The following is a 27,914-nucleotide window of genomic DNA, read 5'->3' as shown; positions in this document are numbered from 1 at the left end:
ACCTGCAGCTTGTCCGGCGTCCCCGCGAGTCGCGTCCCCGCAAATCCTCCTGTGCAAGCTGCACAGGAGAACGCGAGCCTGCACAGGAGGACGTGAGCCTGAATTGGCTCTCCAGTGGAGAGATTGGATTGGCTCTCCAGTGGAGAGCCTGGATTGGCTCTCCACTAGAACACACCCATTCATTAAAAGAAACGCGCCCATTCATTCCTTAGAACTAGTACTGTACTGTTGTACCGCTTTTAGACATATAAAACCGGAGAAAAATTTACCGCTAGGGAGGTTAAATTATCCCCCTCATAATATGTGCTACTTCCCCCCACTCTAAGATTGTAAGCTCTTTTGGCCAGGGTCCTCTCCTACTCCAGCGTCATTGTTTCCATTTGTCTGTCATGTGTAACCCCTATTTATTGTACAGCGCTACATAATATGTTGACACTTTATAAATGCAGTGTAACAATAATATTAGCCCGTGGAGCACAATGCTTATTTACCCTTTTGTATCATCAATATTTCAGTGAACTGTACAATAAATAACTCAACATAGCAAGTGTGAGTCACAACAGAACTGAGAATGCCAAGTCTAAAAGCACAAAAAAGGTCTAAACATCACTTCAGGAGGCCACCTGGCTAACCACTTCCTTCTGAGGACACAATCAGATATGATTTTGTTTGCTTGCAAAGTATATATTGCCAATAAAGCTGTGACAATACAAGAGAGAAAATAGAACACAAAGGTATGGGTGCAAATGCAAAAATAAACTTCAAAAATTTCATCTGCCCACAAAATTGACCACTTCTGTCTCTACCCCAAAATTACAAAAAGGGTGGTGGAAGGCATTTATTATCAAAACATGGTCAAATACACTTAACAGCCAAAAGCACCTAATAACAAGGGCTCTAAAGGAAATTAATTCTTAGGGAGGCAATAGTTTACCAATGCTGCTATAAAACGACTAATCTGTTAGAAGAATTTAAAAATAAGCAAAGTTCTTTTGCTGGACTTCATTTTCAACAATGAGTTAATACATGAATAAGTTTCCCTGGCTAAGTAATCAGCCAGTGTACACAGGTTGTAGCTGTATAGTGCAGGATGTGATGAGCTTCTAATCATGATTGTTTTTCTTTCCTGCAGATAATAAAACTCTAAGCATGTTATCTGTCTTGGCCTGTCAGTAAAGACTTTCAGGACTGTATTTTCCTAACACTTATGTAAACATTTATGTTAACACTATATAACTCTAAACTGTGAGAATAATCGTCTTGTGATATGGGGATGGAGTGGATTCTGCTGACACTGTTTTTTCATAGCAGTATTATCATAATTCATATACTCCTTGATAAGATTAAAGTGAAGCTTTAAAGAGGCAAGATATGTTTCATTATTTCAAAGGCAAAGATTTAATATTATGTTCATATTTTTTCTAGGACTAGATTTCACAATGAAATGAACCAAGATGTACCACCTGCTATTTAATGACTCTGTGGATAGTGTATTGGCTCGGTGAATTTTCTCAGCAAGGTATGATGTTTTTCTATATGCCCCACTGAGAGTTCTCTGTGGCTGTTCTGTGCTGTAGACCCAAGTAGCTAAAAACAGTCCAGGCCACACTACCCTTTGATTCCTGGTGTTGGTGACAACAGTCTAGCAACAGAATTGCTAAGTAATACTTATCTGCTTCCACTATGTCGTACCTTGCTGGCCAGATGAGCATGCATCACACCATTGCTGGCAATCGGAGATCCATAGGGTTCCAGTCAGGGAGTCAGGCTCATCCAGCAAGGGGTACACCATGTAAGCATTTTCTTGTGGTGCTACCCTTGGGTATTTAGAATTGTAAGTGTGCCATGGGCCTAGGGTGGTCAGATAAGAAAGCGCAGTTTTACTAATTAGGAATCTACATGTATCATCAAATTGCAGTGGAGGAGGAATGCTGTAAAGCAATGTTTCCCAGGTTTCCCCCAGAGGTCATTAGGGGTTCCTTGAGCAATGAGCAATTTGTGCCTCCCATGTTGGTTTACCTGATACCAATAATCTGTTTGGCTATCTTTAGGGGTGACATTTTCCACTGACAAGCAATGTAAGAGGTGTTTTGACCCCCACACTAATGTACTGCGAGCTGTGGCTATAGTAATTAAAGCCATGGTTCCTTGAACACCTAAAAGTTATTTCAAAGGATCCCCCCATGTTGAAATGGTTGCTGCATACAACCCCAGCTCTGGTTCATTGAGGGAGGGTAAACAAATGATATTGGGCAAGGAAGCTCAGTTTTAAACTCTACTGCTCCACAAGTTGCCCCAAACAAAATTGTCCGCTGAAAGCTATAAACAGAAAAAATGTTATATAATCTATTTCAGGCAACAACTGGAAAACCCAGTTACACAGAATAAGTTAGTTAATTCAAATTATTGTGTCTTTGTGTGAATGACCATTTAGCAGTTTGTCCATGCTTATACTTTACATTCACACCTTGCAGTACAAGAACTGAGACATGCTTCCTACATTTTACAGTACAAAGCACACACCTCTATAGCAGTTGGCAGAACCTATAGTAACATTGTGAAATGCAGCATGCACTTAGCTATGGGTAGAAGCCTTTATAACCTGGAAATTATTTATCAATTGTTTGCAGTAAGTTTCAAGAATTATTCAGGCTGGGATTTTCTTTAGGCCACAGAACAGTAGTACTCTACTAACATGGAAGGGTTCAGGGAGGTTAAATCACCCACTGTTATATCTTTGATCTTTACCTACTGAAAAAATCCTCCCAGCCCACTGAGTCTTACTCTTCTTTTTACTGTACAAAGCACCAGTTACATCTAATTGGAACACCAAGAACTTCCTTGCAATGCTATGGCAGTTGGGTAGAGCTGTACATTTAGCTGTCGAGATTACTCTACAATATACAATAAAGTGGATACAAGTTGATATGTGAATGGTACAAAATTTCTCAAAGATAAATATTAGTTTCAAATGGTCAAACACTTTGAACGTACATTATGAAAATACATCTTTGGACATTCTCACACAAATTAAATCAATCCTCATAACTATATTGCATATAATTGCCTTCTAAATTTGCTCCAGAAGATTTCTCAAACATTCTCATTAGAATATATTTATTTTGCAACTCAATAACATGCATATTTTCCCTGCTTTAAATAAATGTCTCTGCCTAAAAGCTCCTGGGCAAGTTTAACTTATTATGTTAATGACTATTTGCCCTACTGAGGCAAGCTTGTTCCATCACGATTCTTTAGGCTCATTCAGAGAGAGGAATAATGCCAGACTGCATGTACAAGCAAGCCGCAAATCAGCTGCACAAATTGCAGGGGACGACTGTGAAAGCAAAGCGATACTCAGCCACAGAGTACAAAGAGTGCCAGAGGGGGACTTTTTATGGACGATTCCAGACAATACCGGATTTGTCATTCTCGTAAAGTGAGAATTATGCATGTAACAAATGTAATTAATAAATAGGCTTTTCATGACAACTAAAATAGATTGTATTTCAGCATCTGTCAGTTTTAATAAAGCATGTTTCTTTAATTCATTGAAATTATCTTTCTACTAATGTTAATCAGGTCTCTTATGCTTTTACTATACAATATAGTCTTTACATACCCAAATTCAATTAACACATAGTAGGAGAAAAAAATGCTTGCAGTTTCAAAGTCCAAAATAATGTAATTAAGGAATGGAAAAAATCCAAGATGAACTATACCAATGGCAAGAGCTATACCAGGTCAGTTAGCTGTTTTAGCTTAAATATTTACAAGTCAGAAGGTGACTCAGACCACAACTGTACATATGACTAATATACTAAAAAGTAGTAGTCTGATCAGTGCATAGTATTAACCACATATGTAATATTATATTAATAATAAAGTGAAAATATGTTATGCAGCACTATATATTAAATATTTCTGGATTTCCCTGGTGAAGGTACAGATACTCCCTTGGGTGGTGTCTTCGGTCCTTCCTTACATGCAAACAAAATGACAATGCCACACACTGCAGAATAATTTCATTGAGAGAAAATAATGTCATCTGAATGCCACTGCACGCTATGGAAGTGACCAAATTGTTTTGTCTTTTAGAGGGCCCTAAAGTAGCCTGAAACATGAGACTGCTTACTTTATTGTGGGTACACATACGCCACAGCACCTATACCCAAAAAAACTGCTTTAATTATTGTGCCTAAAGTCCCACTGACACCTCAACACAAAGGATCATTATTAAAAATATCCATTTATTATTAAGTGTGTAGGCAGATCAGTGGCTGCCTGGAAGTACCATGTCTGGCTGACACAGCACGATCAGAGGCGGCAGTTCACCGGCACCCAGCTACTGATGGGGGACTATAGGTAGCTATCAGAATATCTCAATAGGCTATACCACCCCCAACCCCAGCTCCCAATACCACAAATATACTGTTCCTTCTAGGTAAAATTAGTTTAAAAATGGTCAATAGAAACAAACAATAGAGAAAAAAATATTTTATGAAAGGGGTACAGCAATCTTCTAAAGCAACTTAAACTTAATCTACTTTCTCTTTGCCTCTTTCTCCCCATTTGCTCTAGGGATTCAACATAGAAAGCCTTGTTAAAGTTTCAGTAATTCAACCTTACACAGGATAGTTGCCCTTTTCCTGCTCTATGTGGCAGGACTTGTGATTGGTGATTGGTCTCTGTGGACCCCAATACTGCATTGTTGGAGTGACTCACATGCTCTTCATGCATAAAGCATACTAGGTCTTTCACTTTGCTCTAAGCAGCTGAATGGTGAAAGAGGTTGACTAGTGAAAAAAAGTAAGCATATTTAACTGGAGAGGGCAGCAGTAAGGCGAATCCTGTGGATTTTATATTTTGTTTTTTCGCATTTAAGCGAAAAAAACAAAAATATTAAATATTAAAAAAAATTATTTTTTAGAAGTTTATTAAAGCAACATTTACAGCAGTGGTCCCCAACCATTTGCAGGTCGTGGACCACTAAATGCACGGACTCTGGACCGCACATGCGCGGGGAGCCGTGTGTCACTCAAAAGGAAAGAAACTTCCCCCATGATAACGTCATGATGCCAGAACCAACCCACTCTCCCATCGCAGGTCTGAGCCTGTCCTGTGTCCACAGACACAACCCGTCCACCTCCTTGACTCTGGTTGGTGCACCCCACCAAGCAGGGGGTAGGGGACCTCTGATTTACAGAATTAGGAGCATTATAAAAAAAAGAAACATTTTTATTGCTCTTTTGAATTTATTGAAAGACGAACACTTATGAGTTTAAAACATACAAAATAATTTGACTCTATGAGCTGTAAGAACTTGAATTTGATTCAAGATCAACTTTGAATGAAAAATGCCAATACAAAACACATCCAAGCGCTGTCATCCATGCCTATGACTTAACATTTCACTGTCTTTACTTTTTGTTTATCCATCTAGAAGAAATGTCAAGGAAAGACGATGAGAAGTAAAATGATGTGTAATTAATCATTCTGAAATCTTCCACTAGCATCTATCATTCTGCAAGGCCCCAGAAAGAAATTGTGCAATGCCTTTAGTAATTCTGTTATGTAAATGGAATTTCTTGAATCTCCTATTGCCAAATGTATCCAACATATAAGAATCATCATTCACTGATTTCATAACTGTTTTCTATTTTATCACTTAAATAATTCTAATGATATTTTATAATGTGTATAAGACTAGGGATGATATAGTGGCATGGAGAATAGCACATGGGATAAAATATAAAATTAGACATTAAAGGAAGTCAAGTAAGGTAGTGGAAAAAGCTAGCTTGATTCTGTTTTCAATGGAGCTCTGCATAAATCTTATTTCATTATCAGCTTCTTTTGACATATATAAAGTATGGCCACATTATGCCTAATTCAATTTTTTATTGTGCTTCTACAAGAGAGGTATAAGGTTTTATAAGCAAAGCTGAACAGTGTTTTTTCTCACTATAGCAGCCACCTTTTGCGGACCCTTCGCGTTAGTTAACTGGTACTCAAATGCCCCACTATTTGTTTGGGAGACAATAGATTATGGGCAAAGTAGTCAGAGACCCTCGGAAGCAGACAACATAGCTTGTCAATGAAATACAATAGGAAAGGGAAAAAAGAATAGGAAAACTGTATTGCAATCCAGATTGCATACAATTGCAATCCAAGAACCTCTAGCAGATTTCACACTGATGTTCATTAGTCCTAGTATGATTAAAATATTTATATATTATTGCTTGTATGCCCCACTGTTCCTAAAATGTACACCATAGAATGTAAGTGAAACATTTTTTGAAAATATGCACGCTATGCTGTCATATGAAAATGTAAAGGTGTGTATAAATATATAATATTGTCATCTGTTTCCTAAGGATAGAATATACAATTGTGTATGTTTACTGCTGGTTGAACTTCTGAGTATATGCACAAAGACTAGCTTATGCACAATAAAAAACACCCAAGTGTACATTCCTTTTAATACAGGTAGTCCTCAGGTTACATATGATAAGGACTGTAGGTTTGTGCATATGTTGAATTTGTATGTATGTCAGAACTGGTACATTATTTAAAAAAAAGCAATTAGGACAGATGTTTGTCTTAACATATTATTAGGCAGTGTGGTGTCAGGTACTGTATAAAATCCTCACTGTGAGCTAATCATGAAAAAAAAAAAAGTTTAGACCTAGACAGTCATTAACCTCTGGAGCAAGCTGTGCTTTGATATGAAAAACAAAACAACTGCAAAGTTTGTCTTGGTCATTAAAGAGTTACAAAAGGTTACAGAAGAGCTCATCCCCCTAAGATCACTTACAACCTAGCTGTGTTTAGTAAAAGATTTCTTCTGCAAATCATGCAAACCACCCCCTTCCAAGCCTCTGTCCTGCACAGGATCGAGCAGGGAAGCCCCGTTCGTATCTAGGAGTTGTCCGTATGTCAGTTGTACTTATCCCGAGGACTACCTGTATATGAGAGCTCTATTTTGATCTTTTTTTAATGAAACCCCCATGCACTCGATTCGGTTTTATCTCTGTGCCGTATGTGTAGAAAGTAAAAAACCAAAGCACATAAGTAGACCCAATACAAATTCTAGACATGCCATGTATGGGTAAGCGCTAGATGGGACCCAAAGGATTCACAGAAAGTTAGTGTGAAGAAGTTGTAAACATCCAATGTTAGCAGATGAGAGAAAGTTAGTGAGTGGAGCCAGAGGTTGTTGTGGGACAGGGGTGTCCACACTTTTTGCAAAGAGAGCCAGATTTGGTGAGGTGAAAATGTGTGGGGGCCGACCATTCAGCACGTATTCAGGGTTAGTGTAGGTGTGGTCTGCGCAGGTCCTGCACAGCACACACTCACCAGGGTGATGTGAGGGATTCCATGTGCACGGAGTACGGTGTCAGTGCAGGCTCTGTGCAAACCACGTTGTTGGAATCAGAGTGCGCGTGGTCTGTGTGGGCACACATGGAGACTCCCATCCTGCCGATTATACCCGCCGAGTAGCAGTTGATTAACTCTAACAGTGCTGGTGGGCCGCATATTTTTGATTTTATGACAGAGGCTGCCGGCTGGTGGAAATCTGAACACAGGCCGCAATTGGCCCCCGCGCAGGACTTTGGAAATGCCTGTTGTAGAAGGTATAGAAAGCTTTGCACTAAAAGTAGGTGCAATGCAAACACATTGCATGGGAAGAAAGAATGGTTAGAACATGGTTAGAACCCTTCAAGTAAGGTCAAAAACAAAGGTTAAAAACCTGTATATAATTGCACATAAGAACCAAAAAGAAAGTTGTACTTAAAAAGAGAGCTGGACCAGTCACAAAGCTTGGAGAAGCACATTGATGCTGTACTCAGCCTCCTCCATGGCTGTGGACAATACAGTGCATCTTTCAGTAGCTTCTGGACTTTGAGGTGCACCAGGACTCAAAACGGGGTTCTGAAGTGTAGTGAGACTCAGGAAGGGGTATAAGTGGAAGGCAGGGTAGGGGAAACTGAGGCTGCAAGTCCTGCAACATAAAACAGAGAGGACGATACTTAACATGTACAGTAATAGTGCTCACAGTCAAAAGCAACATAGAGGAGCAGCTAACCACTTGGCTTGATGGGTGTATAACATGTGAGTTCCTCAATACAAGACTGAGAAAGTTGTCCACTACAGTCACTTTTATGGGGGTTACAGCTTGTGTTTATGTATGGAAGCCTACTAGTGAGTTGTGTACCTGTCAAGAATGCCTACTATATCTCCAAGCTATAGATTTGGCTTCTAAGATATGAATAAAAAGGAGGTATTGTCCCTAAGAAATGAAGTGTAGCTACATTCTCAGATTTCATCCTTGTAATTTCTGGACTGCCAACATTTTTTTCTGACTTTGAGGATGTTGAAGTTTATTATTCACATGATAGGGCTTATTTACGAAAGGAATAATAGCTGTTAACATAGCAAAGTGAACTGCAAGGAAAAATTCATCAAGGTTAGAAAATGAAATAAAGCTCTGTTAACCTCAGCCATCCAATCATATGCAAAGAACAACAGTGCATTTTAGATTTACTTGCACATGGTTAGATATTTTTTGCAAAGAGAATATTCACTACATTCACTGAGCTGCAATGTGACATTTTGCCTTGTTGAGTGAACAGCCTAAACTCTTTGTAAAGTAAAAAAAAAGTAAATGGGAAAAGTGCATATTGTTTACCTAAGTGGTTGCAAACTGGTTAATATAAATATATTTTTTGGAGTGTGGGAGGAAATCAGAGCACCCAAAGGAAACCTACATACATCAGAGTGTACAAACATAATGAGGACTACAATTCTCATTTAAAAAAAACTACACCCACAGCCTGCTACTGCTGCAAAAAATATGAATTACAAATCTCTGCTGTCTGCAAACTTTTTTTTTTGGATATCCAACCACTCTGGGTGTACATTCACCAAAAAGATTGTAGCCTGATTTAGATTAAGCATACCTGGTAGAGCTGTTCTTTAATAGACTTATTATTACAAACTACAGACTTGTAATGAATCTCTATAAATGAACAAATAGTCAATTTATAGTGTGATTAGAAGGTAAATGACATGAGAAATCAGTAATCATGTATTACATAATGCTTTTAGGAGCAGCCTTCCATTGATTGTAGTAAAAAAGAAAACCCGTCCTAACAACAGCAAGAATGAACTCCTCAAAAGATTCCCACACATGGGTAGTAGTTACACCCTGACGGAGATTTAAGATGATGAGGCAACACTACAAATTCAGTGCTTTAATTCATAGTTCATAGGAGAAGGGAAATTAAACACCCATGTGAATAATATCTAGGGTAACCTGTTCTTTCACCATGATGTCATTTCCAGCAGTAATTACAAGGTTTCAGATGCACAGCTATTGAGACGATTGTGGGACAATGCAGATGGTTGCCATTTATGTTGATGAATTGCTTACTTTAAAAGTTGGGATCTCCCATCCAGAAATGCAATGTGCAGATAGATCCAAGAAGCAAGAGCAAAACAAATAAATGTTAGCTAAAATCTTACATCTTGTAATAGAATTGTATCTCCAGCATATTATAATTTGAGGCAGTTTTTTTGGTTTGAAATCCCTTTTTTCTTTCACTGTAAATATTACCTCCTGTTTTTCATTCCAGTGCCCTGTGCTGGCACTCCAGTGCAGCGTTGGCAAAGTTTGGTACCAGGTTTGGGTAATTGTCTGGATATGTGGGTATCCAAAGTTGCCACTAGCAGAAAGTTGCATGTCACTGACATTTAATTGTGCCACCCCCAACTGCTAGTGTCTGCATCGACCATAACATTTTAAAGGTGGAGAAAAGGTAGGCAAATAAACAAAATTAAACCTATTCTCGCTCCTTTTCTGGCTTAATAATCTTCACCCAGTCTTCTTCAAAACTTTGGTCAGGTTCCCCAGTGTTCTCCCTAACACCTTTTAGCTGGGCGCACCACCCAGCATTTTTCAGTCCAGCCGGCTTTTTCTGGGTGTTTACTGAAAAGTTGGGTCATAATACAGGGGCTGCCACCCACCTACAATTTCTTCCCACTGGGCTTAAAAAAAAACATTCTGGGTTAAACACTGGTTCCCGAAATCCAGGTATGCCAGAATTGTACACTGTGCTCCGAATTAACACTAGGTACATTTACATTTACCCAAGGATTGCAAACACATAGGTAAGTTTGTTTTATTGCAAGAAAAAATGTCCCTTCTACAATAAAGAGTTGCTTGCTCATAATTGTTTGTTGTTAAGCTTTAGTTCCCTTTCCGTATGTCACGGTCTAAAATTTTTGGCTGTGACTCTTCTGCAAAGAGGACAGTTAGGTTTGAGCTTGAAATTCATATTTGGTGTTTTATTAGGTTATGTCATTTGCTGGTGATGTTTAATATTACTATAACTATAATTAACTAAACATTAATTATTTAGGCCATTATTAAAGTTCAAGTCCAATTAAGTCCAGATTAGCAGTTTGTTTGTATATTTAGAAATGTATACATGTATAGGCAGATGGGGATAGTGCTTGTTATAATACCACTAGTTTTATATGTTTCTGCTCTCTATACGCATATCTTGCACTTCCATGCTCAGTCATACCAGATTGAATCATACTTTTAACACAGACCCACACATCTATAGCACTTAGTGTATACTCACAGTACAAGCTGGTCTAAAGATGATCTCCCTTTTAAAATATATTCCAATTACATTGATATGTGTCACTCAGCTGTCCCACACTCAGCAAACTACTCAACAGAAAAAAATCTTCTCTGTACTGCTAAGTCCAGCTGCGATAGAGCCTGCAATGTAATTTATATTCGTCTGACAGCCCTACTGACTGCTAAGTAAGAACAGCAGAAGGGAATGCAGTAAAGAAGGGATATTTTTGTAAAGTGGTCCTTTCTTTCTAGCCATAATTTATCACATGCATTGACATTGTCTGTGCAGCTCTCCTCTAGGGAGAGTTAAAAGATATATTAAATTATACTGCTGTCTGCGACACCTGTAACTGCCAGCTTCATAAATTACATCAAAGATGTGAAAACATGCAGACTAAAGTATTTCTTATTCATGTCTTTTATGCAGCATTCACTGTACCAGCCTTATGTAGAAGATTTATTCAAGTAAGTAGGTAACTAATAATAATGACACCAATAAAAACAAGTAAATGTGTGTATGTATGTATCGGTACTAAAGTCCAACTTCATGCTTTACGGTCTACTAACAAGAAACACCTTCCTTCCCTCCCCAAAGTTCTCCTAATGCATAGGACATACATTTATTTATGCTTAATTTTATAAAGTTCAATAATGATTGATTACGTATCTGCCTGTTGGTTCCTCCAGCAATTACAAATGAGTTATTCATTCACTGCAGTCACCACCTTCTCTGTCTCATTTTATGGGTTTGCTTTTGTACCCCCTTTCCACCTCCTGGATGGCTCAACGCTGCATTTTATGTTGGCACTGTATAAGTACTGTATTATTAATAATGATTGCTTTTGGTATAACTTGTATGCATGCCAGCACCCCGCTGCATTCTTTGATGGGCCCCAATGTACCCTGAATTAGCCCCACTGAGAAGGAGTAAGATTTTTAAAAAAAATATATTTCCTGCTAAAAAATATATTTCCTTTTCAAAAAATACACAATCATTTTGCTTTAATATACTTACTTTTCTTCAAAGTCTCTGGAAGGTCACACTGGGCCTTTTTCTTCTCCTTATCTTCTTTATCAGTGGATGATTCTTGAAGATGCAATGAGCAGAACTTACATGGTGACACCAGCGTTGGTCAAAAATATACTATGAAGTGGTGATTCTTCTTCAAGGTGTAGGGCCATGACTTCGTAAATTAGTAGTATGTCTTCAGTTTTGGTTGGACCCAATGCAATATTTACCCCTGGAGGGCTGACAATATGTTATGAAAAATAGGCACTGCGGGGGCCAACACTGGATTGTGTATTTTGTACACTGGTGGGGTACCATAAAAGTTGCCTGTGGTTGGGATAAGGAACCCTGCAAACATTATTTATGTATTAAATAGATACAAAGCATAGTTAGACTTTCACTGTGTAACCCACAACCCTACTTATGGAAAGCCATGCCATCTGCAAACTCAGGCAAATGCACATGTTTGAATTTTTTTCCTAAATATCTTTTAGGCAGGAAATAATACTTTTCAAATGTTGTCAAAAAGTGCTTTTCATTGTATTATGCTGCACGAGCTAGAAAGTCAGGGGTGCTAGTTGGATGGCATGGTAAGCATTTATCTAAATGCAGTGAAGTCTAGGTTCATAGTTAATCCATGGCTGAAAATCCTACATGTGAACTGTTTTATGTGCAAAAGAACATAAATATATGTTAATGGTATTTACCCCACTACCACACTGGAAAGGTAGGAGCTTTTTTTTTATCAGGGTGGTGTAAAAGAGCACCTTACACAACATGAGGGCGTAAGAGCAGTGCATGAACATACACATAACCAAGTTCAGATAGTACGGGTAAGGGACCTAATGTTGCACCCCCTTACTGAAAAAACTAATATATTGGCTCACAGATATTTTTCAACATAAAATTCATATGGGGTTCCAAATTAAGGTACAATTTTAAAGTAAAACCTTTTTCAATCTATTTTTTTATTCATAAGTCTTCATTATTTTAGTACAGAAGAGTACAGACCTAACATGAATGCTGCATTTGGTTAGGTATACATAGCTTATAAAGCTACAGATCTGGAAAATACATGTAAGGAATAAGGATGCAAATGTTCTTACAGTATGTGCAGGAAATGGCTCATGTAATACATATTGGCGTATAGTGAGTCATTCAGCAACATTTTGGTTTACTGTGGTTTCCTGTGCATGTGTGAAACCACAATGCACCAAACTTTAGAAAATGGCCATGTAGAATACAAATTCAGTTCTCTAGGCCACATTACACAGTTACATTTTGTAGAGAATTTTGGCAAAAAACTGCAACATTAAAGCCAAAATGGCCAAACATTCGCTTAGGTAATGTCAATGGAAATGTTTTTGAACTTCTGAAAAAAAAAAACAGAACAGCATATTCACAAGAAGATGCCCATTCACATGACTGGATGATAGAACCAGTATAGCTTCACCTAATTCTCTAAGCCAAATATAAACATGAAGATTTTTTACTTTATTATGCAAAATAAGGAAGAAATATTCTGGAGTGAGATGTTTCATGGTGAAGCCCTTGATGTTAACCGTAGAGACCGGTTGCTTTTGCTTGTAAAGATTTGTAATATCCCACATACTGAAAACTGAAACTGAAATTGGGTATTTAGCATCAGGAACAAGTCTGCATAAGACAGATTCTCTTTAGGTATGAGGTTTGGTTCATCACTATGAATGTTTTCTGAAAATTCACATAATTTGCTAATTCTGAACTTTTGGCTAAAGATTCTGGGGGTTGCAACAGAAAAAGGGAGCAAATCATAATGTTCTGCTGAGCAACTTCAAGTAAAAAATCAGAAGGAATGGATAACCTGCAGACCTGCATATATTTCTGATAATGAACTAGCTGACTTGGCTAAGAACTCTTTGTACATTGTATCATTTAAAACAACATAGTGATATTACTGCTGGAATTTCCTTTACTGACCACATGTGCTTTTATGGATATTCTGGTTTAGTAAAATTATTTCAAAATTTTCTGAAAAAAAATTCATTACACAGCTCCTCATCTGCTCTTTTTTTCTCGTGATTCACACAAACAACTTGTCTCAGCTTCCTAAGAGAAAAGAATACTGCCTGAAATCTAAAGAGGTGATTAAGAAACGGTACACTGAGAGAGAGTGGTTATGAATGTTGTAAAGGAAGCAAAGCAATCCTAGCTCCAGGGTAATGTGTTACAATCACTGTGCCAGTCAGCACACAAGCTTGGCTGAGAGAAATATCCCTTTTCCTTCCTAGTGAAAACATGCATAATGAGACCAGTTTCTTTCCCCTGACCCTGGTTATATGCTTAGTTATAGTGTTTGTGTCCTTCCTCCCACTACCCATGGTTTGGTGAATTCTGGATCTAGAATGAAGAAGTTTAGTTTGAGTAAACAATCCACTAATGGCTGGTCTTATGTGAGGCCTACTTTTGTTTACAGTCTTATTGCAACTCAATGATGACAATTTCAAACTGGCAAGTCAATACATTTAAACTCACAAAGCTCAACTTTTTTGTCAGAAACCTGGAACAATCAGACAGGTCGGTTGCATTATTGCAGATGGGGCATTACCTGTCTCTTTCTGCAATAATGATCTGCCTGATCATACAAATTTTTAAGTCCTAGGACACTGCTGAGCAGTAGTGATGAAAGGGCAGAGAGAAGCTGTAGGAGCCTCTGACACACCAGGAAGTGTCAGTTTTTACAAAACCATGGAAGAGATTGCTTTATTATAAAGGGAATTATTAATTCAAGAAAGGCTGTACCTATTCTTAGTGAGGAGTAGTAACAATGTCTTTTTTAAAGACTTGAATGTCTAATATTTTCACTTTTGCTAGGCAGCTTGGTATGAATTTAAATGTATAGAAAGGTACAAAAAGGGAATGTGACATAAAAAGGTAACATACATACTGAATACTTTATTACATATACTGTTGCACATGGTTATTAGAGTACAATCATTTTGCAAAAGTGATCCTTTAACTTGTAGTTTTCTTCTATTTTGAAACACAACCAAAGCCTATTTCACATTGCAAATGACATGTTATAGTGTCATCTTATTCTCTGCATCATGTGCAGTATAAACTTATTTATCTTAAAAGTCATGTCAAATGAAAGTTTACTTCGTACTCGGAAGGTTTTAAAGCTTGGCCTAAGGTGACCCTGTAAAAGGCAAAATTTTATTTCTGTCTGACCTCCTGATAAGTGAAATTTTCTTCAGACTGCAAAATCATGCAGAGTTAGAAATATCAACCCTGCTGTTTTTTAAATGCATCTATTTTTCTATTTTCTATTTTATTAGTTTTTAAACATTCTAGAAATATGTAATATGTGCTATGAAAAAAAACATATGTAATGTGTGCTATGAAAAAAGTGTAATGTGGGAATTGACTATGAAATTTAGTAGCGTGACTTTTATTTACATTTTTCACAAAAATAACTGAAGGGGAAATTTTGAATATTGATGACCCTGACGCCACAGCTCACAGTGTCTGAAGACATTTTTCTATATGTATTACAATGGCCACCTATACTAGGTACCATTGCACCAGTTAAATAAGAAAAATCTGATTTTTATATATATATATAGGAGCAGTGCAGCTTTCATCTGGCCATAGTTGCTCCTACTCCAGCCTTGGCATCATTAATCACTTTCTGCACTTGAAGTATTTGAGGATAGGTATTGACAGCACAGAGGCTGGCTACAACATTGATATTCAGCATCACATGCTGACAAAAAAGCAAGATGAAAATGTGCTGTGCTATACTCAAACTGGAGAAGCAAGACTGAAAACATTGAGTTGAACACTGATCTGCAATAGTTAATAGGGCAATAGTTTTTGAGGTTAAAAAAAAGGATCTGCCACCACTTCCTCAGGGTATATATATATATATATATATATATATATATACTTGTATGGGTCAAAATGAGTGATAACACTGCGCTACCCCTATTTACCTCTCTCAAGACCAAGCCACGGCTGGCCACGAGCGTCAGTACGCCAGTTGCTACCATTCAGTGAACAACCTGCGCTATAACACTCTGTGAATTACATAACATCTCCTCCTCCTCCCTTCTCAGCACCATCCTAGTAGGCACTCGACTATTCTCAGTAAGGTAAAGGTAGATTAAATTTTAATTTACTTTATCTAATTGCTTTTGAATTTATGTATTTTAGTATTAAGCAGTGTTTAAATAATTTTATACAGCCCCATCAATGTATATTATGCCAATAACAATAAGATTTCTTCATGGGAACAGATTAATCGTTTTCCCTGTTTGGAAAAATTTGTTTGCTATAAATCCTGTTTGATATAAGTCTAAGGACCTGGAATAGATTAAGGACTTTTACCAAAGTACCACTGTATATATATATATATATATATATATATATATATAAATGTTATAAAAAGTGTTTCTACTTCTAATAGAAATGTATTACTGAACAGAATATTAATATATATATATATATATATTATATATATGTGTGTGTGTGTGTGCTAAGTACACACGTCAGATGAATCTTGTCTGATAATCACTTCAGGGCTGATATTGGATGAGAATCTGGCATGTGTACTGTGCTCGTCGTCTGTCATTCCGATGACCATCCTGGGGGATCCACGCATGCCTAACATCAAACTATAGTAATAAAAATGAATGGAAGGGAACGCAGTGGGCTGCTGCTCCATCATTCTCCCCTTCCCTCTCCATAGAGCAGAACAGAGCTCTATGTACAGTCGTGCAGTCTTTTGTCATGAAAGATCCTTTCCAACGACAAATATTACAGTTAAAACCTAATGTATTTATTTAGTATTAGGGGTAATGGTATTGAGGTGATTTAGAACATGTATTTTCATATCTAAAAAAAAATCACTCCCAGGGTTATTTTTGCATTCCCTAGAAACCAAAATAATAAAAAAATTGAAGATCTAAGAGACTGCAGCTTCTTTTACAGTAAGCCAATATACTAGAACCTTAGATAGAGAGATCTTAGGTGTGATATATTTAAAAATTATAAGAACCCGTTTTGGGTGTTTACACTATTAGGACTTGACAAGCTACCACCCATTAGCAACATGATTCCACTTGTGCAACACACCAATACTAATATGAACTATAGTGAATTCCATAATTCTTCATTACACTCTAGATATCGATTGAATGGAGGAAACATGAAACAACTGGTGGCTGCATTCATAAATAGCATTACCATTTGTCTTCACTATCTCCTCATACAATGGCTAATGTTTAGCTGTTTGATCAAATTCCTACAGGACTGATTATCGATGTCTTCCTGAACAATGAAGTCTCTCGACACAAAGAAATAATACGGTGGTTTTTCTGCACGTAGTGGTTATACCTTTTCAGCGGATCAATAATTGTCTACTTGTACAGTGTTTCTGTTTCACATATTTTGGCCATGAACACGTTTTGACATAGATATATGGAGAGCTTGGTTTGAGGTTACACAGACTGCTTGACAATGAATATAATGAGCTCTGGCAGCATATGCGCTCTCTTCTTGTCTAACATTATCAAAAGTGGCAGGAAGGCAAACCAAACTTGCATCTGATCATTTTAAAGAAACACATTAATGTCTTACAGTAAGCTGTAAGTAGAATTTCATTCTGTCCAATTGTTAAAATATAACACAGTATGATAGGAATGGAAAGAAATGACAAACTTACTTTTGATTGTGATTTCAGGTACAACTAAAAATCAGAGTTCCAGCAGAAGAGACGCTATAAGAAACACTAAACCCATCTTTTAGGGACCCCCATATAGCAAAACATACAAACATATGTCTATACTTACTTTAAAAAAATTAAGTCAAATCTGATTTTGCTGCTCATACTTATTTAATGCTTAGACCTGTATTTCTCAACCTTTTTAATGAGAAAACCTCTTGAAAGATCTTCAGGGGACCCCTGCTATTCTTACTATATCCACAGCTCACAATATATTAGTATATGTCATCCTTACAAAAAGCCAAAAATATCTGGTGTCACCTAAACTGCCATGAGAGTCACAATATGCTCAAGAAACTCCTTCCCATTTCTGGAGGAATCCTATGGTTCATCATAACTTTGGTTGAGAAATACTGGCTAAGACTATACTGAGTCCAGCATGAAATAAAAGCAATGGAAGAACAAGAGAAAGTCCGTGTAGAATATGTATAAACACTTACTGATTTTGAAAATATTTAATATTTGGCAACATAATATACATTTTGCAAAATTAGTTCAGTATATAAAATTGTTATTGCGTATATAAATATCTTTTAAACAAAGACTTTTACAAGTTTCTGGGTAGCTGAAATCTACCACTGTAACAGGAAAAAAGTCGGGGGTCCAATTATGGATTTTTTGCTGTTCTTTAATTGGTCCTTGCTACTTGGTACTACCAATAGATAAACGGCTGGCTGCTCTTGGTGGTTCTATAGGCATTGTATAGAGAAGATAATCTTTACCAGTACTGCTCGGCCTAGGATGACCAGGCTTTATTTATTAAAGCCTATTAATTGCAGCACTTTTACTCACGGCATGCAGAGGTACTTTTTAACTCAAAAAGTCCAAACAATAATTGGACTTTATAAAACAAATAACAAAAAAAAAACAATTATGTCTCCTATATAGTGTGTAACAATAATGTAAGGTTCTCTTTATGTAGCAGATCCACCTGGGAAGTGTAACAATGAGCATTGTCAGTGGCATATGTTTCACTTGAATAAATCATCACTGTACTAGACCTGCCAGAATGCATACAAATTACAACTGCACTGTATCCTGGAGTGGAAATTTGAATATTTGCTATATTATAAAATAAATATTTTTTTATGAAGAAATGTGTTAAAACATATGTAAAGGCATTTATCTTGATATATTCCTATTTATTCCTGCTTTTAATAAAAGATGCCTTTTGCCAGGCATATTCAATTTGGGAAAGTTTTTGTGAATGGAAACAGAAATGGCTCTTATCTGCAGTGGAGGACAGCTTGGCTCTGTGAATGTCTAATCTTATTTGCGAGAAATTGCATTGACTGGAAATGAATCAGAATCGTCTGCATTTAAAGTAGGAACCACATATTTGCATTAGATTATCTTGTAATGCTGATAATGCTTACAGAAACAGACAGTTGGGAATAAAATGACATGTTACTCAATGAGTGCTCAACATAGAATTTCCTGAGGTTATGACTCTCCAACATGGAACTTTATTTGACTCCTCATGTCCTTAAGTTTGAACTTGGATGTATAAAACTCTACTATCAGTACACAGGGCATAATATACATCCACCAGTAAGGAACTGCAGAATACTAGAGTTGATTCTGCAATTTAGATCATGTTACATTTGGATTGAATTTCAGAAACTAAAGACAAATTGAAAGGGTATTTGTGGCACTTTCTGTTCCTAAATGGCTTCTGGGAGAAAGAAACTATTGGGTACTTTAAAGCCTGAGTACCCTGGGCTTGTCTGCAAGTATTGCCAGCTTCACTATTTTATTTTATTTGGAATAAAACCCTGCTATACTGACCTGTGCCCAATCCATTTCTTACTTCTTCTAATCCTAGATGTGATCTTTGGCCACTTGATTGGCCAGGCTGGGATGATTTGGAAAGGAGTTCATTCAATTCTGGCAAGAGCAGGGCATGTAGCTGCATGTGTTCCTTACAGTTCCATGGCGCTCAATCAGGCAGGCAAAACACATCTTTGCAGAATGTACATTGCTTGTCCCTTTCTGCAATATTGCCCTGCCTGATACAAAATTTTTAAAAGTTGAACTTGAGTTTTGCTTTAAGCAAGTATTGGATGCTGTTTTTAGCATCATCAAACTTTCAAGTACGGTTGCCAGCAAATATGCCAGCCCATTCTGCCTAATTTTGAAACCTGTACTGGCCTACAATAAAGTCTTGTGCTCTCTGCTCTTGCTGCACTGAAATCCCAAGCATTATTATCAGTGCAACCTAGTTCTCTAAAGTTAGAGCTGCTCTAAAGTTCTAAACCATTTCCTTTCCTAACAGGACAACATGGTTCCTTCAAAGACGCAGTACAGTGAGAATTTTTTTTTTGCTAGGCACCATAGTTTTACAAACAGACAACTTAGATAGTAGGTAATATGTTGAGATTGGCATTTTTGTTGAGACCATAATTCATAATCATGTGTCTACCAAATCTGAGCCTTCAGTGATATCATCAATTAAGCAAATATGTTTGTGCGTTTGTCAACATTGGATTCCATCCAATATGAGTCCAGGACTCAGAGGTTTGTGTGTTGTTTGTTCCTTCCAGAATCAGTCCAGCCCTGCCTGACTCTATCGTATCCATTCCAAGTTACATCCCGAATTTGGCATAGTCTGCTGTCACAGAAAAGAATTATTAATTTATACAAATTTACTAGTCATAATTGCAGAGTGGCCAGCATTATGGATTTAGGATTTAAAGAATTTGCGGGGATGAACATTCTAAACCTGGAATTAGCTGAAGGCTTTTACAGTCATAATCCTTCTAATTAAGCTGATCAGTAAAATGACACCAGTGGAATTATGGTAAAAGCTCGGTGTGTTCTGCTCAGTTTGACAGTAACTGCTTTGACAAAGATGTAAAACAAGTTAGTCTGGTGAAACCATGATTATATTTCATGGGTATTAAGGATAAGGATAGGAAAATGAAACCCACAATTGTTTCACAGTGCATAAAAACAAAACCATGTGACTTTAAATGGAGGTTTTCTAAATGTATTACTGAGCATAGTACCAATCATTGAAGTGGAACTAAATCTCAAAAATAAAACATTACAAGCAGGTAGGTTCTTTATTGCAGAAAAGGCAGGAAAACTTATGGAAATGATTTTACCCCCACCTTTTAGGCCAAGAAACTAATGGATCTCCTTTCTGACCAATACCACGTTTAGTGCCTTGAATATGACTTTAGGTGAATGAAACCAATAGCTTTTATTAATATAGATTGTCCCAATTTCTGGAAAGGCACTGTGTAAACTGTATTAAAAAAACAAAACAATGTACCACCACCAGTGTAACTCCAGTCAATATGGAAATTAAAGTGAGAATTCAATGCATTTGAAAAGGCTTAATATTTGATCTTGGGGAAATGCCTACCCATTTAAATCTAACCTTACCCATACCAAACATGTTTATGTAGTCTCTAGGGAAGCAATTGCTGTTAATTACTAAAATGTACTCTTGCTTAAGCTTACATCCAGATAGTCTTGATATGCAGTTAATTGCAAGCGAGAATGTTAGTGATCCTTAACATACTGTCTGTATTTTTCCACAGACAGCTTGTAAAACTCGGTACTCTTACTACATTGTTTACTCTGTGTATAATCTGTTGATGAATCATGTGCATTCAGTGTAATATGTATGAGATGCATTATTTCAACATATCATTTACTGTGAAATATATCACTCCCATCCCTTTCATTCATTCATATTAATGTTTTATTTATCTTACAGCCTAGTAACTAGTGAATTTTCCCAAGCAGCACCCTTGTCTCAGTGATCTGCAACCAGCTTTTTATCTGCCATTTATATACTGTGTGTGGCTCCCAGAAGCTTCTATGAACTATATGAACACCATACTTTTTTTATTTAAAGCGGAAGTAAACCCAAAACGAAAAAAAAAAAACACTCACCTGAAGGCTTCTTCCATCGGGTCCTGCGTTGTCTTCTTCCAGATTCTTCTTCCTGTATCACTCAATCTTGCACTGCATAGGCGCGAGATCGGGTGACAAAAATTGGGGGAAAATTTGCCTATCTCACTGCGCATGCGTGGGATCTGCATTTTTTTCTATTGATGAAAAGGCTTCCTGATCTCGGGCATGCGCAGAAGAAGCAGCCAAGAGCTTCCCATGATGTGTAAAGTAGGTATCCCGGGATGCTCTGCGCTCCAATTAGGTCTTTATCACTGCGGCAATCAAGACTTAAAGGGTGGGGGCTGCACCCTTTAAAAAAAAAAGTTTTGCACTTAAAAAAAAAACAAAAAAACCTATTTATGTCAAGTAAAAATTCAGGGTTTAGGTATGGTTTAAACTGTTCAAGGCTGTTATATGACTTTATAAGTCCATAGGTAAAATTGTTCCTCCTTAAGAATGTTTATGCATGCATCAAAAAGCTAGGATTTTGCTAATAATTAATATTAATTTTTTTAGGGCCATAATAACTGTCCCTCAAACCATTGAGTTATAGATTACTTGAAATTATTTTGGACTGCATGAATTCTTTATACATGCAATTTAAAAGGTGATCATTATTTAGTTTTGTCTTTATTTAAAGCAGCATTTTGTATGTAATGTTATATAATTCCCAAAAAAAGCAAATGTTATACTTCTGATTGGCATTTGTGGTTTTGCACATACTTGTAGTTTGGATCTCAAGCTGTTTTACATTGTTATATCACTGATTACTGTGTGAGCCAGGAAATGCTTTTTAAAAGAATATACATTCACATGCAAAGAAATGTAAAAAGATGTGTGTTTTTCTTGTACATGATTGGATGACTGAGGTCAACAATGCTTCACCTCATTCACTAAGTTGAATGAATTTTCCCCTGCAGAGTGATAGTTGGCTTTGCTAAGTGAACAGCCTAAACTACCCTATCATTCATATTGGGTCTTCTGCCATACTTGTCTGTGCACCGTCCTTGTATTTACATTAGATATTGGAAGGCTGAAGGGAAGTGACCGAGATAAAGGAAAGTAAAAATAAAACGAAACAATCTTTGAGTGCAATTTTCAAGGATTATTTATTCTACAGGTCAGTTTGATATACATATATTTCATTTTGCACCCAACCACAAATCATCTCATATCCTTTCTACTTGTATTGAAGACAATGTCCTGGGAAGTCACTGGGACAAGAATAAATAGAAATTCTTTAACTTGGGACATCTTTTCTGATAAAACAACTGTCTGAAAAAGATTCTTCCTAACTTTGAGAGATTTTCTCTCACTTCCAGTTGTGATTCTAGGATGGGAAGTAATGAAAATTTTGACCATCAAGACGTAGACAGCAAAATGAAAACTGCCAGACAGAGGTTCTAAACTTATACCCTATTTCATAAAACCAAAAAATAATATTTTATCATTAAATATATTTTAAAATTGGTTTTGTAGCTTAGATTTCAGCATGGCTCACAACCAGTTTAAACATGCATGTGTTCCCGGGCTGTCAAACGTTAAGAATCGTGCTTCATATTTTAAACAATTCATTGGAGCAAAATATTTTGCAAGCCTATAATTCAAACTGTGATTTTAATTGAAGGATTAATTACAATTTAAATACATTAGCTTTTCAATGTATCCATGGACATGGTACAGGATTGCATATAAAACTATTACCTTTGATATTTGCTATCTTTGCTTGTGTTTCTTTTACCCTGCCTGCTATCTGAACTAATATATAGTGCAATATAAAGAAACATGGAAAACGAGGTACTCGGTACACCGGATGTATTAAAAGGGCATGGGTATTTTAAATGTATGTTTCCTTAAACTTTAAAGTGGGTGCGATTTAATTCAAAATTAGTAATTCATACTCCGGTGTAGCCTGAATAACCTTAAACATATATGTACACATTTGTAAGCAAAAAATACTCACATCACTAGCAAAGGCATTCCTGCTCCTAAACAGACAGGGATGGGAATATTGGAAATAATGTTGAAGAATTATTTTAGTGAGTAAGATGCATGAGGAAGGCAAATAGAAGGTAAAATGGCAGATAAGGGGCAGCGTGGTGCCTCAGGGGTTAGCACTCTAGCCTTTGCAGCATTAGATCCCAGGTTTGACTCCCGCCCAGGGCATTATCTGCACTAAACTATGGAGTTTGCAGGTTCTCCCCGTGTCTGTGTAGGTTTCCTCTTACATTCCCAAAACATGCAGTTAGGTAATTGGCTTCCCCCCAAAAATTGACCTTAGACCGTATTAATGACATATGACTATGGTAGGGACATCAGATTGTGAGCTCCTTTGAGGAACAGTTAGTGTCACGACTATGGGCTTTGTACAATGATGTGTAATATGATGGCGCTATATAAATACTGTGTAGTAATAGAGTGTGAAGGATATGTTGTAGAGTGAGAGAGGGGCAGTATAGAGGGTAATATAATGGGTAGTAATATAATGAGTATGTGCAGGAGAGGGTGTGCATGGTTTGATGGTGGAAAGTTACTGCAGGAATATAGTGTGGATGGTGTAATGGTGGTCAGTATCTGCAGAAGGGCAGTATGTAAAAGAGAGGAATGGTAAGATGGTGGATAGTTTGTGCAGTATAATGATCATTATGTACACAGTGAGTAGGAGGAATGTGAAGGATATGATGGTGGGTAGTATGTGCAGAAGAGAAGTCCACAAGGTATTGTGGTCAGCTTGTGCAGAACTGAAGTATAAATGGTATGATGGTGGGAAGTATGTTCTGAGAAGTGAAGGGTATAATGGTGGACAGTTTGTGCAGGAGAGTATATAATGGTGGTCAGTATGGACAAGGTAGGAGGGTGTGGCAGTGGGCAGCATTTAAAGGAGAGAATTATGATGGGTATAATGGTGAGCAGTATGTAAAAAAAAAAAAAAATATTCAGTCCTTCCACATATAGGAACTTGCAATATCCTCCCATGATGCAATGCTCTAGCATGAGTGTCCCATCCCAAGTCCTGAACACTGTCATGTGATGGTGGTACTGATGACCCCAACACTATGCAAGCTCTGGGAAAGGACTGAAGCGGGTGGGGAAGGTAAGTATAAGTAGGGAGAGGGTGTTTCATCTTTTAATTTTGTATAGGTGGGCATTATTTTGTTTATATTTTATTTTTAAAACTTTACAAATTCATTTTAGCCCCCAATATTTCAGTTAATCTACTGGAATTCAAATAAAAATAGATTTAGAAAAAAAAACATGTCCCTGTGCATTTAAAAAAAAGCATTTGATATCTGATCAAATATTTCAGTCTGATCCAATTAGGAATGAATGTAAAATTGATGTATGTGGTGAGCATAAGGTGGGAGGCAAGCGGTATGAAGGATTGTCCTATCTTAAACACATATTACAGCTGTTTCTTGCAGATTCCTGAAGGTACCTTGAAAACTACAATATGTTCACATCTTGTTACTGGAATATATATAAACCTTTAGGTATTTTAAGCGAAAAAAAAAAAAAAAACTAAATATTCTCCTGTCTTAAAAAAATAGATTATCTTATTTCCCTCTCGTTAAATGAACAGCTGTGTGTTAGGCCCATTGAGAGTTATGCAAACATCTTCCTGCTGAAACAAAAATAGAAAAAAAACAGAACCCTCTTCTAATTTGCATGCCTTAGCAATTTGCAGTTAGCTTTTTATAAAAATAATCAATGTCTAATTTGGTCCTACCAGGATTCCGATAGTGTCACCAGTGATGGAAAATAGTTCTGTACTGGTGTGCTGATTAAGCTTAATGAGCTAATGTCAAATAATATATTTCAGCAACTGTAAGAGGACAAGTGTAGCCGGTTCTTGCTCTTCTATGATGTGATGACTGGGGTGTTCAGTTTTGAGTTACTCTGTTAAAGAAATTTGCCATGAAAACCAATGCTTTCTGAAACATTGTTACATTAAAAAATTTAATAAAATAAGAACACAATGGGCCTGATTTATTGCGGCTCTCCAAGACTGGGGAAAATAGGCTATCATGGGAAAGCCTGGGAGATCCAGTGAATCTGAAATAGATTTCCTAGAAAGCATTTGCTTTAAGTTAACAAACATTATATTTAAGTTACAAACATTATAAATTGTGGTCCAATTCACTCAAGAGAATAAAATATTTTCAGATTCCTCAAAGGAAATTAGATCATTATTTTCCTTGTATTCATTTTTATCTCCAGTGATTTTGTGAGAAGCCCCTCCTGTGGAAAAGTAACCCACCTTTTCATAACTTCTGCTAGAAAGAATCTTTACCACATGCAGAGGTTAGATCTTTTTTCTACCGTCCCTAAATAATGCCCCGTCATTGTTAAGGATTGACTTTACAATTAATCTGTGGGCCAAATCCTACACCCTGAATGATTTACATATTCTAAACAAGCAGTAAAAGCACTTTAAAACAACTTCTATAACTGTAAGCACTGTGTGGAAAATAGAATGTCAAACTTTACAACACAGTTACCAGAATCTTTTTATTTCCTCTGTTTCCTCTGTTATGTTGCAGTCTCCCAGTCCTCCAATATAAACATCCAGTAGGTATTTCTAAATCGTTGTTGTGATATCTGAGGATCTTTGAGAATGAAAAACTTTACATTAAAAGCACCTAAAATAGTCAGTGATGGTTTGTTCTAAAGTTCTTCACAGCTTAGAATTATATTACTCTTTCACCGTAAAAAGTTTTTTTTACTATGTTTATGTACAGTATATGGGCTATTTATTTATTTACTGCTGGTTGCCTCTTTGCATGGGTAAAAACATTTTGTTGAGCTAAACTTTTCAATAGGTCTGGTACAAAGCACTACCAGCCTCATTTTATTACATATATATTAGGTATTATATATACAAATGAGATTCACTATATATTAATCTAAAATTCACTACATATTAATTTTATTATTAACAATATATTATTTGACACCGTATATACATCTCTGTTCTGGTATATTTGTGTCATCTATACTATGTTATAACACATGTTATGGGTTTAAAACTATTGCACATTTACTTACTCTAAACCAGTATCAATAATGTGAGGTATTGAAAAATATGAAGTAATTTAAATAATTTGGGCAGCACGGTGGCTCAGTGGTTAGCACTCTGGTCTTTGCAGCCCTAGGTCCCAGGTTTAAATCTCGGCCAGGACACTATCTGCATGAAGTTTATGTGTTCTCCCCGTTTTTGCGTGAGTTTCCTCCTAAATTCAATAAACATGCAGTTAGATTTTTTGGCTTTCCCTCAAAAACTGGCCCTAGACTGTGGTAATGACATATGACTATGGTAGAGACATTAGATTGTGACACAGTTAGTGACATGACTATGGACTTTGTACAAAGCTGCGTAATATGCCAGTGCTATAAAAATACTGTAAAATATTAATGAAGTATTATACTGTATATATCCTTTTTTGATTTTGAACTACACTAAATGTACCACCAGTTGTTCTCCTATTTTCATATTATATATTAAAAGTTAATCTATCACTATACACCCCTATGGTAGCCATTAGGTGAAATGCGTTGGGTTACAAGACGTTCAATTATCAACCTACCTACTCCGCTATGAGATCTATTATTTTGAGCTACTTGTTGTCTATCTTAACCACTTCAACCCCATGCTACTTATGGGTGTTGAGATATGGTAATCACTGTATAACGAAATTATGTCTATGTACTATATATATATATATATATATATATATTCTTCAATGGTTATGTATAGTCTGCTTGAGTGAAATATACTTTAGATTATTTAGCCATCAATCCCCTCTTTTTTCTTTCTTTATTCGGTTTATTAGTACTCCATGAGTTTTGTAGGTATTGAAGTATTCCTTTTCAGTACTCCTTTTAAATCCACATCCTTTTTGTCGACTGGTCTTAAAAACTGCATATACAAGGTAAAGTGACAATGCTTAGTATTAAGACACAATTATGTATCCCTCTGTCTCTTAAGTCTATGCATAACCTTTGAAAAAAAGGTTAAGTGTGTTATATCACTTCACCCGGATCAATGATTCACCCTAAATTATAACTCCTGCTAGACCTACCAGTTAGACCTCACTCATTCTACAGTTGTTGCAGTAATATATGGTAGTATATGTTCACTCTTTAGTGCTTTGAGTTATTGCATTTTGAAAGGCAACATTCCTCAATGCAAGAAAGTAAGAGAATTCGTGTGCAGAGGCCCAATACATTCTGGTGTGAATGGTCTCTAACTCTTTTTGATAGTGAAAGTAACAAAGTTATCAAGCATTTGCAAGGTCACCACCATATGGCATAATTGTTTTTTTTTTTTTTTTTCATAAATATCTTTTTGAAAGAATGCAGAAATGTTTCCTTATGTATAATTGTTTAATGATGCCTATCAAAAATACAAAGCTTCTCTAGTTCCTGCAGTTGTCACACTGTGCTGACATTATTGCTGAGTAACTGATTAGTTGATAATGTTGCCTATAGCCTTGGAAGCCCATGCCAAGCTATATATAGAGAGATTGGAACAAAATACAGTGTGAGACCACTTTGATGCAAACAGAGTAAATCCGGGTAAG

The sequence above is a fragment of the Pyxicephalus adspersus genome, chromosome 5, assembly GCF_032062135.1.
Source record: "Pyxicephalus adspersus chromosome 5, UCB_Pads_2.0, whole genome shotgun sequence".
Taxonomy (NCBI): domain Eukaryota; kingdom Metazoa; phylum Chordata; class Amphibia; order Anura; family Pyxicephalidae; genus Pyxicephalus; species Pyxicephalus adspersus.
This window is presented reverse-complemented; position numbering follows the sequence as displayed.